The sequence below is a fragment of the Ixodes scapularis genome, unplaced genomic scaffold (assembly GCF_016920785.2).
Source record: "Ixodes scapularis isolate PalLabHiFi unplaced genomic scaffold, ASM1692078v2 PGA_scaffold3__209_contigs__length_174095766, whole genome shotgun sequence".
Lineage (NCBI taxonomy): Eukaryota > Metazoa > Arthropoda > Arachnida > Ixodida > Ixodidae > Ixodes > Ixodes scapularis.
In genome coordinates this window covers 140333983-140350342 of record NW_024609868.1, presented here as the reverse complement: position 1 = coordinate 140350342, position 16360 = coordinate 140333983, and the positions used below count along the sequence as shown (strand labels likewise).

At 46.3% G+C, this 16360-nt stretch overlaps 1 pseudogene; it reads right to left on the bottom strand.

The window, feature by feature from the left end:
* Nucleotides 1-9304: 9304 nt before the first annotated feature.
* On the bottom strand, nucleotides 9305-12138 carry LOC120850095 (annotated as a pseudogene).
* Between the last annotated feature and the right edge of the window lie 4222 nt (nucleotides 12139-16360).

The window sequence follows — 16360 nt, the reverse complement described above, 5'->3', positions numbered from 1 at the left end:
GACGTAGACCAGCGCATGATGAGGCTCGAACTGGAAAACTGAGAAGGCTATCGTACTGGCTTACCAAGTATGACTCCGAACCCGCGTCCTAAAATTCTCTTTGACCTTTATGCTTCGTTGTCTCCTCATATTCTAGAGAGGAATCTTCTAAATAAGAAGGGCGGAACGCTGGAGGAATTTCTACGTAATTTACCGGTGACCAGCACAGGGCTGAGATGGACACGATGGCTCCGTGAGCAAACGGCTGGCACTCGTGTCAATGAGTGAGGAGATCGTTCAGAATCTAGGAGGAATGCGCAGTGCACCGGTCTACGGAGGCCAACCTTTTTTCCTACTGGAGATGACGGACGAATAAAGACAGAAGTCGTTTAAAGGCGTCTGGTGTAGTATCCTTTTCTTTCTATCGTCTCCGGTTTCAAATAGATATGTGCCTTCCACTAGATAGCCCGCTTGATTACCTTGTCTCCATTTATTACCTTTCTCTGTTTTAATGGATTCATTACAACGCTCCTTCGTTCTGCCGTTGTAACTGTTACACCTACATTCATTGGTCCCCAAAAGATTCGCTTTCAGCGTGCTGAGCGGCAAAGGCGTGAACGTAGAAAGCGAATGGGGGCTTACTTCCGTAGGCAAAAACATGTCCAGCATCGGAAGATTTCCCTCTCCCTAACACTGATTCCGCACCCACAAACTCAGTTCCTTCCAGAATTCCCCATACAAATTACATGAACCTCCGGAACCCGTCCCAGAAAGCCCACCCGGAGATTGACAATTTCGGATAAAACCCCTGTCCCCGAACCCCGAGAGACCGAAACTCTGCGCCGCTCACCGATAACTGTTCGGGCAGAGCGGGGTCCTGCGGCGAAGTCCTCTTGGTACTCCCGGACGTGGACTTTCGCTCGAGGCCCCCGGAGGACTTGCCGCCTCCGGGCACGGACGACGTGCCCCCGGAGTAGTTCATCCCGCCCTCCCCGGGGCACACTCAGGTCGCGTCGGGCACTTTGGGTTTGCGAGGCACGGCGTTACTTTGAAGCGGCGGCGGCCCGGCCGCGAGGCACTCCGTGTCGCAGGCACATGGTCAGGGCGAGGCGACGCTGGCGCCCGTCGCCCGCGCATCCCGGGCTCGACTGCGGCGCGCCCGCGCCTGCGCCCGCACGCCGGCGGCAGCGCCGGTACATCGAGGGGCGCCCCTGCGCCGACGGGCCGACGCCGGAGAAAGCCCCCACGACCCAGGACGACGGCGGGCGCGTCGAGCACGACGGACCCTTCTCCTTCGGACGATGCGGGGCTGCGCGGACGTTCCGAAGGAGAGCGGCGACGCGTTGGGCCGCGCGGGCTCGCAGTTTCTGCGGGATTCTGCGGGACGCCTCGCGTCGGTACTCGCGCTCAGATCCGTCGCGTCAGATTAGAGCGCTTGAATATCGCTCCAACTTTCCTTTCAGCTGCGGACTGTTATGAAAGAGGGGATCTAAACGGTGATTAAAAAAAATAAAACTCAAATGACTGAGAAGAGAAGAGGGGGAGAGGACACATCGCTTACTTACAACTGTCAATTTAATAGAGCATGTGGAGAAAGACAAGGTCTTTCTTGTCTTTCTCTACATGCTCGATTAAATTGACAGTTGTAAGTAAGCGCTGTGTCCTCTCCCCCTCTTCTCTTCTCAGTCATTTGCGTTTTCTTTAAATCACCTTCTAGATGTTCAAAAACTAACACCCCAATTGATCTTGATGGAAGAGGGGATGTCGCCTTCGCTTCGAAATGTGCATGATAAGGTGTGCGTGCGTGTGCATAGCATGCATCGATGTATATTATGGACTCTTCCCAACACTGTAAATAACGTCCGTTGTTGATGTTGAAGAAGTTTATGTTGTAGTTGTATTCTTAGTTCTAGTAAAAAAAGGTGCAAAAGCGTTCGCAACAAAATGGAACAAAACAAAAGCATTCGGACAAAACAGATGTCTATTTTGTTCCGAACGCTGTGGTTCACGCACCCCACTGCCCCAGGTGTGCGGACGCGACGCCGACGCCCAAAGACTTCGCCGCGACGTGACACAGCTATCGCAGTGGCAGCGCTGTGGATTAACAGAGGACGGCTAAATTTTTATAACAAATAATGTTTATTGCGCTAATTCGTCATGTTCGAAAAGTTCCAAGGTAGGTGCCCCTATATAACTCCCAAGCGTAGCCCGGAAGTGTAAACCCGGAGGTATAACGCGGAAGTGTAAACCCGGAAGTGTAAAGCAGAAGTGCAATCAAATCAGATTGTTTCTGCCATAAAAAAAATGAAAGCCGTTTACAACTCCATGTAACACCGAATTAGAGCGCAGCTCTTGAGGGGGAGGAGCCAAGGCCACAAAGGTCATGTGACCCCACCTGAGGTCACGTGACCTTGGTTGGGTCACGTCACCCCAAGGTCACGTGACCTCCCAAATATCACCCTCGGGGGGGGGGGGGGGTCACGTGACCACCAGAGAAAAATGTCCGCTAGATTTAGCGGGGAAAATTTTCCGCTAAACTTAGCGGGGAAATTTTTCCGCTAGACTTAGCGGGGAAAAGTTTCCACAAGACTTAGCGGGAAAATATTTCCGCTAGATTTAGCGGGGAAATTTTTCTGCCAGATTTAGCGGGGAAATTTTTCCGCTTGATTTAGCGGGAAAATTTTTCCACCAGATTTAGCGGGGAAATTTTCCCGCCAGATTTAGAGGGAAAATTTTTCCGCTAAATTTAGCGGGGAAATTTTTCTGCTAGATTTAGTGGGGAAGTTTTTCCGCTAGATTTACCGGAGAAATGTTTTCCGCTAGAGTTAACGGGGTAATTTATCCGCTAGATTCAGCGGGGGAATTTTTCCGCTAGATTTAGCGGGGAAATTTACCCGCTAGATTTGGCAGAAAAATTTTTCCGCTAGATTTAGCGGGGAAATTTACCAATAATGCACCGCGCGTTTACGCCGACGGAGACGCCGCTCAAGGCGGAAACGGGCGCCTAAGAGCTAGGCTCTAATACATTCGTGACAAGGGCGCTGGAAAACAAGCTGCACGTTTGCAGCTTGACGAGGCCCAGCGCCCCAATAGAAGTCTGCAGCAGTACTGACATATGAAGGAAAAAACAAACAGTATATGACAATCACAAAAATATACGTACAACTATGTACACACCTTTAGAGCTATCAGAATTGTAGATAATGATTTTGTGTTACCAACTTTGTTGTATGGTGCGATTGATTACGGAGTCCATATATCGATATCGCGAGAAAATAGCGAGTTTGACAAGAGCGGTAATTGGTAACGGTTTGTTTGAATGCCGAAGTTTGTTATAAATGGAGGAAAACGCTAAGGGGGCCTATGACGCGATGGGCACATGGACTCATTTTTTTCTAGTTTAGCGGGATGTAAGATTATGCTTACATTTTCTTACACATTGTTGGTAATTTAAAATGAATCAAGGAAGACACAAATGAGATATATCGACGATTTTATGTTTTTCAAAAAGAGTAACAGAGTAAATAATCACGAGGTACATTTTCAATATTCTAACACCCTTTTTCTGTGAAAGACGCGATTTGTTCAAATTGCTCTTAGTAATTGTTCCCCATTGTTAATGAAAACAGCAGATCACAAAATGAAAAAGGAAATTGTAAATTAATCTTTTGATGTTTACTGGAAGTATGTGCCTGTCTGTATTCATTAGCTTAACAACTTTACAAAGTTTTTTATTTATGAATATATGTTACGTGATTTTTTCATGACATGTGACTCGAAAATATAACACCGAGAGTCTTAATCATATCAACATATTCTATTGTGCATGACCCGAAATACAAATCGCGTGATATTCGAACATGTATCATCCTGAACACTGAAATAGGATTGCCTTAGTTTTAGCGGTATTAAAATGAGAAAGTTAATATTTATCAAAGTTTTTGATTTATCTAGCAAAAACGCTCGCTACAGAGGAAAATAGGCGTTCTTTGGAATTGAAAAATAATGCTAGTATCGTCTGCAAAAATAAGAAATTTAGCGGAATTTGTTATGCTTACTATATCATTCACGTATATGAGAGACCCTAGAATACTACACCGAGGAACCCGAGACTAAATTTGTTTAGTAGTAATTACACAATTTCTAATGTGAAAATATTGAGATCGGTATTGTAAATAAGACGGTATGAGCGATAATGGGGTACTTCGGGCGCCATAACGCTCTAGTTTGTTGTGAAGAATTTGGTGATTTATACCATCGAAAGTTATTCTAAAATCTATAAATATACCCAATGTTAGAAGTTTTTTTCTCAAAATTTCCTAATATTATTTCCTTCTGCACCAATAACACAGTTTCTTGAGATGTATGCGTCTTGAAGCCGAACTGAGAATAAGTCAGTAGTGAGTATTAAAACAAATATATAGTAGTCGAGAATGCACAATTTTTTCAATAGGTTTCGAAAAGACAGAAGGATAGATAAGGGTCGATAATTACTTTTGTCATTGGTCCCTTTGTCATCCAGAATTGTGACCTGAAAGTAAAACGTGAAAGTGTAGCACTGTAAATGTAGAGGAATTAAGCTCAACACCCGAGGTCATAAAAGCTCGTAAATACACAGCCAGGGCAGCTGGAAACACAAATTGAGCCTAGGATGTCTCGCGGTTTCATCAATACAATAAATACGCTGTGAAACTCTTTAAAGCATGAAATGATTTTTTACTCTACCCGATCCCAAAATCTTGTCCGTCCGTCCGTCCGTTCGTCCTTGCATTTTCCACTAAATTTAGCGGAGAAAGTGGCGTCACGTGATCTAACCTGACGGCAGGTGACATATACCCGAGTTCAGTTACTCCCTAAATTTAGCGGGAATATCCACGTATTATTACCAAGACACCAATTCAACTTCTCCGCTTAATTTAGCGAAGGAAATCGACGGCACGTGTCGTGACGTCAAGTTACCTATAAAACCATTAGTTTACCCGCTACGTTTAGCGGGAAAATATACGCCACGTGACACGCCAATTCCCTTTCCAAGTCCCTGTAATTAGGGCCCTGGGAGGACAACAATTAGTTCATCCGCATCCGAACCGCATCCGCGAAATTCGCAACCGCATCCAACCCTCAATCCGCGCATTCATTTTACACCATGAAATCAAGCATGAACAATAAAAAAACAAGCATCTGGATGGTATCCCGTCTGCTTATACCTTTGTACAAAGAACTCTTCGTGTCATTACACGGTGCAAGTATTTTTATTGTATTCTGTTTTGTCGTATTTATAAGATAAGCGATCATCCTTCCAGAGACCCTTTGCATCGCTGGAGAGATGATCGCAGTTATGATATGTGCTGCTGCCTTCGCTGGTGTTTGTGTCTTTGTTTATTTGTATGCAACTTGTTTAAGCATGGGCGATAATCAAACTGATGTTTCCCCACGGTGTAACAACGATGGTAGCGATAGGAAAGCCTTGTCTTGTGGGGCATGCGACCACTTCTACCGTTTTGGCGATTCCTCAGGAGTCGCAAAATCTACTTTCAAGTCGAAAGGAGAATCGTGGAGCAAGGCGTAGAACCGTCCAAAATGCAGGGCAGTGAAGTCAAGGGGTAGCCAAAGGGTTAAATCGAAAGAGGAGCCAGGTGATAACGTTGCAAGCATACTTGTAGGTATCAACGAAAAACTAGAATAGCTAATGATGCTAAACAGCACCGTAGAAAATATTGAGCAGTCTGTACAATTGATGTCGGACCAATGCGACGAACTTCTCGTCCACGCGCGTCATCAAGACAAAGAGATTTGTCAAATAAAAAAAGGGTGGAAACTCTTGAAGGGCAAGAACGATCCAGTGGGGCCCACCAGCTTATGCAGGACGTTAATTACCTTAAATTGCAGAGCAGAAAAGTAAATCTCGAGTTTGATGGAATTCTCTTATCTGAAAACAAAGATCTTTTGTCAAAGTTCAATGACGTGGCCTCAAAAATAATTGTTCCGGAACTTAGCATTACTGGCGTTGTTTGGATACACAGGCTGCCTGCAGCTAGAGATAAAGTGCCTAAAATATTATTGTTCACTTTGGAAGGCACTCAGTGAAGAATGCATTTCTTGAAAAGAAAAGTGAACTGAACAAGTTGAAGATTTCTTGCTATATTCTGGAAAACTTAACAAAGAGGAACAAAGTTCTGATGGCGGCAACCAAGGACTGGGCTCTAAATCATGACTACAAGTATGTTTGGCACAAGAATGGAAGGGTATACATTGGAGAGAGTGAGACGGAGAAAGAGCCATCATTCAGCGAAGTAAAAGTAACCTCGATGAGATTGTGTAAATTCTGCTGACACCTGTCTGTATATTAGTTAAACCCTGATAATGGAAACTCCGGTTTACATCGTGCCATCTGATTTTGAAAATGTTTTTATAAGATAATATGTTCAATTATTAAAAACAAATTCCATATAAATACACAATCCGCGAGAAACAAGATAACCGAGCTTGAAGTGCTTTTTAGTCGATTCCAGTTGTCGTTCGACGTGATCAAGTTAACCGAGACTTGGTATGTCGAAGACAATCGCACGCTCAATCTACCGCTATACAAAAAAAAAAGAATTGTTCTAGATTGAGCCTCCGGTCGCGGTGTAGCTGTGTCTTTGATGGTAAAACAGAATTGTTCGCGAGAAAAATTTTGTAATTGCTCGTGTGTAAACCAAGATTATGAAGTCCTCTCTTTGTGCATAAATCGAGACGTGGTGGCTGTTGTGTATTGGCCTCCACAGGGAAAACTTCTAAGCTTTTTTCTTTAATATTTTCTTGAGTCAATTTCAAGATTTTCAGATGAAATACATACAACTTGATTATGGGGGGTGATTTTAATATTAACATGCCTGCAGACACCCCTCCAAAAAGAAACCTGGAACATCCTGTGCAACAATTCGAATGTATGAACGTGATCCTCTCACCTACCTGATTTACTCCTACATGTTCTGCTTTTCATGATTTGTTTATAACTAACCTACACGCGTCTCATTTTTCGGCAGGAGTAATAGGTACAGAGATAAGCGACCACCATGGTATCTACTTTTGTTAAATGGAAAACACGTTAAACGCGAAAGAGGTTGAGTCAATACATTTTCAAGATATTGCCACGCGCGTCGCTGAGCGAGTGCGAACGCGGCCGTATGGTTACCGTGCCTGGCTGTCGCGCGGAAGATCTTGGTTCGATTCCAGGCAGCGGAATGTTCCTTTATTTATTCTTTCTACTTGCCGTTCTCGTAAATTGGAGAACTTTCTTGTCTGATCGAGCTGCGAATGTTATAAGCGCCGAGCGTTTTGCCGAATGTTTCAGAGACCCACGCGGCTACAAAAGGTACTCCCCGTGGCAAGCCGCAGTGAGTCTCGCCCCAGCGCTTGATCCTGCTGTTTCGCCGACATCGACGGCTGCGACGCTAGCCTTTCTGAATATTTTGTTTTGGGCACAAGCTCGCCCCATTAGACGTTACGTTTCTTCGACTGTCGCCGCCTCATCATTTGTCATTCATGACAATATCTCACTGAACAACTTAAACACTTTCGACCAAAAAATCGTCTCTCTTGATTGGAGTGATATATTTCAAGAAACAGACGCCGATCGTGCCTATAACAAATTTAAGCTCAGTTCCGAAAATTGTTGAGCGAATAATTTCTCTATACACTCCCGTACGAAAATGTCAGATATGTCCCTGATATATTTTATATATGGCCATACATGATAATATGAGCAGTCAAATATGGCCATATTCCACCATATATGGGAGCAGATACGGCCACACAGCGCTATATAAGTGCGCAGATACTGCCCTATTGGGCCGTATAAGTGCGTAAATACGGCCATATATCGCCATATAAAAAGTCAAATACTGCTCCTGCTCACGACATATATAAATAAAGTATCCCTGATAATGATATCTGAGCCTCGTTTAGTACGATATCAGATATTGGCCGTGTAAGCAAAAAGTAATATGAACTCGCGAAAACAATAGTTGATTTATTTTTATTGCATGAGAGTCACATATTCTGCAGTTGGTTAACAATTGTTAACATCCTTAAAGTGAAGTAATTATTCCAAGTAAAATGTGAACCAATTAATCAATTGCATATTTTGAAGACTGAAAATCAAAGTAAATTTTGTTGTATATGTTTCACGTGTTACGATATGACGAAGTAAGATCGGAAAACGAGTTAATCAAATAATGCAATTTAAATGTTTCCGAATGGGACATATGAAGACAAACTCATCAGATGGATATTCAGCGACTTATCTAGCGGACTTTCAGTTGGGGCATAAACGTGCGACATATATCTCCTCGCGGTTTCTTTGATAACTTGATCAACCGCGGTCTTAACATCAATTTTGCTGCCGCTCGCGCCGCACGTTACCACGAAAGTTATGACCACTTCAACAGAATGAATTGCTAATCCCGTCCGCTCACTAAAACGAGCTGATTGACGGAGACAAAAAAAAAACTACTAGGTTGACAAATAAAAATGAGTCCCGAGAGCGGCCGACGAAAACGTCCTTTCTGTTTCTGCCCATTCACACATGTACCCAACGTACGCTACGATTCAATGCCTTACTTACCGATTTATTTCCGCCAAGGTTTTCCCCACTTTTATCAGAAGCGAAGGTTATCGCCCAAATTAGCCCGTATTTTCTCCTAATTACATAAACTTTTTGCAAGAATTTTGTTGATTAATTTTACATGAAATGTGACTCGACAAAGCTAATAATGCGATGGAAAGAAATTTATTTATGTCATAAGATACTAATAAAACGATCAAATTTAATTTGGTACTCTTCGAACATAAATAGTTGGTATTACATTTGCATGCAACATTCCTGCTAGTGAAATTAAAAAAAAAACATATCTTAACTGTCCAACTGGATGATTCTTGAAGGCATTCAAACAACTAATATTTGTGTTTAACAGCTTAACAATTTTATTCATTAAAAAAATTAATATCCCTTTTAAGAAACGCACCAAATCACAACAAGTAGGGATGGACATAGATACTCAAAAAAGCGTTCGGGCATACAAGTATATCGAGCTAAATGTACTGCAAGCCTTAAATATATGAAATACCGAGAATACAACCAGAAGGGCAAATGTTCAAGGTAACCATTCGGAAGGCCTTGGTGCAAAGCAGGCAGTGAGTAGAACAAAAGCCAGGCACGCAGTTCGCTTGCTTTTCATTAGCATCTGCGTTTCAAGGTACGTGGGATTCTGGTGACAGAGTCCGGTGGCTTAATGGCCAGCAGTTTCTTGTCCACCACCTCTACGTGAAGGCCCAGGTGCCATTACTCTCTATTGTACTTTGAGTCAAACCATAAATGCAAGAATGTTCTCACCACCCCGAGTAGAAGGCAATGCATGCAGTCGACAACAAATCCGCTACCGCAGTCGAATTCGGGTATGAGGCTCAAAACAGTAGGACCTTTGATGCCCTTCACCGGGTGACCATTCTCAACTGCCTCTGCAGCTTGCCGCCTCATCCGATGGCCATTCCTGTGGGAGTATGTGCTACCAGGCAGGTAGATATGGACATGACGTTTGCCTTGCAACGAGTGGGATTTCCAAAGATGTTCACGGAAGGAGCGACCATAGAGACCATCGAACAGTCTTATCCCCTGAAGAATTGCTCTCGCAACTGCATCGACTGACGATAGAGGAGCTGTAATGTAAGAGATAATGGGTCTTGCCTGTCTCTGGGTGACGCCAAGCAAGTTAACTAGTGGTTAAGTTCCATAAGCCCCATACAAAAAGGCGTCATGAATGTGTTCATTACCGGCTTTATGCCAAACCACAAACAAGTCAAAATATGGAACTTCTTACGCATGAGAGGTGAAAGCTCAGGAATAGTGCAATGTAAGGACGAAAGAGACTTTCCCGAACTCCTGAAGACCTGCACATTGTCCGTATTCCAGAAACGAGAGAAATTAAATCTAGAAGAACAAGCAGGTTGTGCCTGGTCATCGCACCATCTGCAATATCTTTAACGGGTTTGTCACTGGCTGAACTTTTTGGTTTAATGAAATATTTATATATTTCATTATCCTCTAGAAATGATCGCAACGTGTCTGTCAACTTCATCTGCAGGAAACTGTCCTTACTATGGCACGACTCATTACAACATGGACGATGTGGGGCTTCTTTTAGAGCGCAGCTCTTAGGGGCCCGTTCCCGGCTTGAGCGGCGTCGCCGTCGCCGTCGCCATCGGCTTCGGCGTAACCAAGGTCACCCCAAGGTCACGTGACCCCCAAGGTCATCCCAACGTCACGTGACCCCCAGAGGTCACGTGACCCCTCGCCTAGGGTCACGTGGCCCACAAGGTCACGTGACACCCAAAGTCACGTGACTCCCCAAGTCACGTGACCCCCAGAGGTCGCGTGACCCCCATCGAGGTCACGTAACCCCCCCCGAGGTCACGTGACCACCCCGAGGTCACGTGACCTTCCTCAGGGTCACGTGAACCCCTCCCCCCGAGGTCACGTGACCCCCTCCCCCCGAGGCCACGTGGCGCCCCCGGAAGTCACGTGACACCCCCCCGAGGTCACGTGACCACCCCCAGGGTCACGTGACCCCCCCCCCCCCCCCGCCGAGGTCATGTGACCTTCTCGATGACGTCATCGTCACTGATGACGTCACCGGCATCCGCATCGTAATCGTCATCATCACTGATGACGTCATCAGTGACGTCACTGATGACCTCACCGGCATCTGCATCGTCATCGGCATCATCACTGATGACGTCATCAGTGACGTCACTGATGACGTCACCGGTATCCGCATCGTCATCGTCATCATCACGGGTCACTGATGACGTCACCGGCATCCGCATCGTCATCGTCATCATAGCTGATGACGTCATCGGAGTCCGCATCGTCATCGTCACCGATGACGTCATCAGTGACATCACTGATGACATCATCGGCATCGTCACGTGACCCCCCAAGGTCATGTGACCCCCCAGGTCACGTGACCCCCCCCAGTACCCTTCCCTCCTCCTCAAGAGCTGCGCTCTAATTCGGTTTTACAGGGAGTTGTAAACGGCTTTCACTTTTTAGAGCGCAGCTCTTAGGGGCCCGTTCCCGGCTTGAGCGGCGTCGCCGTTGGCGTCGCCGTCGCCGTCGGCGTCGGCGTAACCAAGGTCATCCCAAGCTCACGTGACCCCCAAGGTCACGTGACCCCTCCCAAGGTCATCTCAAGGTCACGTGACCCCACGTGACCCCCTGAAGGTCACGTGACCCCTCGAGGTCACGTGACCCCTTCCAAGGCCCTCAAGGTCACGTGACCCCAAGATGACCCCACGTGACCTTTTGAAGGTCACGTGACCCCCAAGTCACGTGACCCCTCTGAGGTCACGTGACCCCCGAGGTCACGTGGTCACCTCCCCAAGGTCACGTGACCCCCGAGGTCACGTGACCCCCAAGGTCACGTGACCCCTTCCAAGGTCATCTCAAGGTCACGTGACCCCACGTGACCCCCAGGTCACGTGACCCCTCTGAGGTCACGTGACCCCCCGAGGTCACGTGACCCCTCCAGGTCACGTGACCCCCAAGGTCACGTGGGGGTCACCTTTGGGGTCACGTGGCCTTGAGGTCACCCCCAGGTCACGCCTCCCCGAGGTCACGTGACCCCCTCCCCGAAGTCACGTGACACCCCCCCGGAGCATATTAAAGAATGAGGGGAGGAGGAGGAGAAGGGGGAGGGGTCTACCCTCCCCTCAGTACCCTTCACTCCTCCTCCTCAAGAGCTGCGCTCCAATTCGGCGTTACAGGGATTTGTAAACGGCTTTCACTTTTTTTTTCTAGGTATCCATTGCATTTACTATGGAAAAAGTGGCTGCACATTCCTCTGCCTCTTTGACAGCGTGACAGAACCTTAAAGAACATAAATGTGGTGCTCGGGAGGGCGTTACATGATGACAGAAGTGTTGTAAAAGCAAACAGGATTTGACCTAAGCATTCTCTTGTTAGTCCACACTTAAAAAAAACACTGCCATCAAAAAGAGGCAAGCCTCAATGGTAGTGAAAGGGCTTCCTTCAAAAAGTGCAGTCTCATCAATGTTAGGACTGTCAGGAGCAGCTGAACTACCACTTTCTGCAGGACCATTGCTTGTTTCAGGGTTCATCTCTAACACATCATCGTCAGTTTCAGAGTCGTAACAATGAATGGGTTCCTCCCTCTCACTCTCACAACATGAAGCAGGACTTGACGGTTGAGCTTGGGCACCATCCAGCATTGAGGAGAGGACAATATCTGGTGCAGCGCGTAGAGCTTCTGGGCTGGTCGTTGCACTGGAGGCTGTCATTGCTGAGGCTTGCCATCGTCGACAGGTTTCCCGTGGCAGCTTTAATTAGCGATTCAAAATAAAATGCATTATTGTGTATGGTACACCTAACAACAAACTTGCTAAACAAGAAGGGGCAATAGCAGAAATGGTAAGCGGCTCAAGACCGCCCTTCTCAACTCAGAGCCTAACCACCTAACTAGTTAAAAAAAAGTTCACACTTGATGCGTGTATTAGTAATCGGAAGATATATATCGAGCTCCCAAGCCTTTGCTTCATCGTACCTTACATGGTGTCTAAAAGAAAATAGTCTATATGTACAAATGAATAAACTGTACTAAATGTGCAACTAAAAGCATGCCAGGTAGTTTGTGGAAATCTCCACAGGTGTGCTTTACGAGATTCCACTTTCGTGTAGAAGGACGTACAGACGCCATGAACCTGTCTAGAGCGCAGGAGCAGTGCGCTCCTGGCTTTGCTTGTGACGTCTACCGGCGGAAGCTGGGCCCGAGATAGCGCGGCCCTGAGCATGCGCTGCCAGTGTGCAGTGCTGGGCAGATCCCTACATTTGTGCTGACCCTCCTGCAGACTCCACTGGACGCCAGATATCCGCTCAACACCTCCAGGTGGAGAAATCAAGGCGCTCAGCATGGCGGCCCCTGCGCTGCCGGCTCCGCATTATCATGCATTCTTCCGAGAAAATTTAGACGCTTAAATTCCGCACTTGCTTCCGTACTCGCGCGAAACCTCTCGTGGTGTGTGCAGGAAGATATGTACTTTCTTGTTTGCATGTAATGCTTCCTCTCCACTACCAATACAAGTGCTTAATACCTCTGCACTTTCGAATAATTGCTTTCACAATGAGAACAGAACCGGATAACTTTGGCTCTAAGCCTATCGTAGGGTGTGATGGAGTATATGTAGGGTTGTTCCTTTTCGGGTTTTATACTTTTTTTAAATTTCGGGTGGTAAAAATCGGGTGCTATTTTTCAAGCTGATAATCGGGAAGAAATCGGGTTTTTTATGGAAACATTTCGAAATTCGAGTTTTTTTTCGGGTTAAATTTACAAATGTACTCAGTAATACACTCGTTTTTCTTTTTTTCTTCTTCTTTTTGTTCGAGCGTATCACGAGCTTCTTAACGCTAACGCGTTAAAATTAGGGGTCCGTTTCAAGCTGCTAATCGGGGGGACATCAGGGTTTTCCAGCTCCGATCGCCGCCGGTCGCTTTAAGGGAAGCACCGCCCATGGAATCCTCTTCTCCCTCAGGTGACAACGAAAAACCTGACCGTTCGAGGGACAGCCGTCATCGATCAGATATTTCGCTATGGAATAAGCCTGTTAAGTTTCCCCGATCTGTTTACGCGACTGACTGGCTCGGACGTTGTTCGTGTGAAAGGTTGGACGCCAGCGCGATGGCCGTGCTACCTGAGAGACTCTGCTGGGCGTCGACACCTCAGCGATCAAAGGGGGATTGATAGTGCATTTCACAAGCTGCCTGCAGCGGAGCCGAAGCTACGTGGCACTCCAAGGTGGTTCGACCTGCACGGCGGGGGTACGGAAATGTCGCTCCGAGGCCCCAACGCCGCCTCTTGTCGCTTTTCCTCAGTCGGCCTCCATAGAAGCCTCCGTGTAGCGTCGACAGTGCTGCACGCAGCTTGCGAAATGAACTATAGCTCACTGTTGTCCCGAGGTAGGGTAGCTAGCGTGTGTGCACCGCGAATTCCGTGCGCCGTAAAAATAAATAGGTTGGTTATGTGGTTTTGCAATTCGGGGAGAAATCGAGTTTAACCCGATTCTCCTGAAACATGCTCCGGGTGTAAAAATCGGGTAAAATCGGGTTTTACCCGAAAACAAACAACCCTAAGGATAGGGTCTATGAAGCGCATTTCAAGAGCTACAAAACTCAAGCATATAAACCAGGACGAAGCAGACAGGGATTGATTGAAACGCTTATCACAGAAAAGGAAAATTTAAGTTATAGTGTCATTATACTCGGGAACAACTTGTGGCGAAACAAAGAAAGAAAAAAGTGTGCCCATAGCTTAGGGCGGGCGCTCTCCACTACCGTAGGTTGAATTGCTGCAGAAAGTTGACCCCCTGTATGATGTCCTGCAAATTCTTCGAAGATTTACAGCAATCCCCACTCTCACTTGTGCAACATTTACTTAAAGCCATGGGGAAAATCAAAGTCACTCATGCTTTACAGCTCTTTCAAACGATTAATTATTAATGCATTGGGCTTCCGGACCAGGTGTTAAGTTATTCACATATTACACTCAAGCAGCGATAGAGTTTACACTTTCTGGCTTCAAAACAACAAAAGCATGGTAGAGCCATTCTTCAGAGTCCAATCGCCTATGGAGTGGATATGTTTTGCTTGCTTTTATTGCTTAAAATCCTGTAAGCTGGTCATTTATTAGCTTTGGAGTCGTTTGTAGGAAGAGATAGGAGTGAGATGATCCAATCGCAGGTTTTAAAAAGAAAATGCAACACAGATAACAAGCACTTAAATTGGTAAAGGTGAGGAAGCATTACACGGAAACAAGAAAATATGTAGCTTCCCGCGCACACCATGAGCGGTTTCGCGCGAATGCGGAAGCTAGCACGCGAGTTCAGCAGCCGAATTCCTCTCGGAAGAATGCGTGATAATGCAGAGCCGGCGGCACGTGGGCCGCTACACCGAGCACCTTTATGTGGCAGCCTGGAGGTGCCAAGCGCTCCTCTGGCAGCCGGCAGAGCCTGTAAAAGGGTCAGCGTAAATGTTGGCACCTGCCCAGTGCTGCACAATGGCAGTGCATGCTCAGAGGAGTGCTATCGTCAACACAGGGTCTGCCGGCAGATGTCGCACGCACAGGCCAGAGGGCACCACTCCCATGCTCTAGACAGGTTTGATGTCCTCTCTACATTGGGCAGACAGGACGTCGTGTCAATGACGTCCTGTCTGACCAACACGAGTTGTGAGTAAAAACAATAAAGGAAATGCACACTTGAAAACACACTGTGGTGCTTGCATGTGTGACCCACAGATTCACGGGCATAAGAACACGTGCAGAAGTGAAGATACTATTGCAAGAGTGCTGATAAAAGCTTATTACGTTATAAAGAAGGTTAATGTCTGCATAAGCGACACTTCTGATCTTTTTTTTTGTTTTTTTTTTTGAGTAATAAATGAGATTCGTACCTCGAGTGTTCTGGTGAAATAGACTCTCAGGGGATTTTTCTTGTTTTTTTTCACTTGTTTCCCCTTAGAGTGGCATGCTCCTTCAGACATTTTCACTGGCATCTTACTGAGATTAAATTCGTTTAGTGTTGCACTTCTCCATGTCCCCTTTTTGTGTTGGTCTATATTTGAGCAAACACGTTTCCTCAGGATGATGCACCAACTAGCATAAAGATTTCCCCTTTGGGTAGTTTCGTAACATTTACTCTATTTGATCAGCACAACTCATTCATCCACACACTTCAACTACGCTACAAGGCTTATATGCTGTTTTCCCATAAAGTGGACCGCTGCCGATTCAACAGTGGTTCATTTTCAGTCAAGCCAGCACTGGGAGACATGACTTCGTGCTCTGAGCAACACGGAAGTCATGCGGCACATTTTCAGCTCTGGATTAGCTGGACGTGCTCATAGCATTCACAGTAGTCTTTCTCAAGGAGAAAAATGGAAATCGCAATAGGTATGCCACTTTCATGTATTATATTATCTGCGCCCATGACAGACTTTGCAACATGCCTTTGTGCCAAGATCACAAAAAGCTGACTTTGCAGTTCTTCGGGATTCACAAGGTACTTCTTGTAAGGCCCTCGTCTCCTGCTTGGATTCGTCTCAGCGTGGCAGCAATGTCAGAAGAATTTTTAGATGCGGAGCATCTCTTGCTCGGGTCTATGTCCCGCGGCGTCGTAGTCCGCACTCACACTACGCATGTGCAACTCTCCTCCTTCCCTCTTTCTAACAGCTGCGCGTTACTCTCTCCGCTCTCTCTCTCTTTACCAGCTGCGTGTACTTCGCGTGCGTTCGCTTCTACTCACACCGCGCGCGCATGCGCAACTCTCCTCC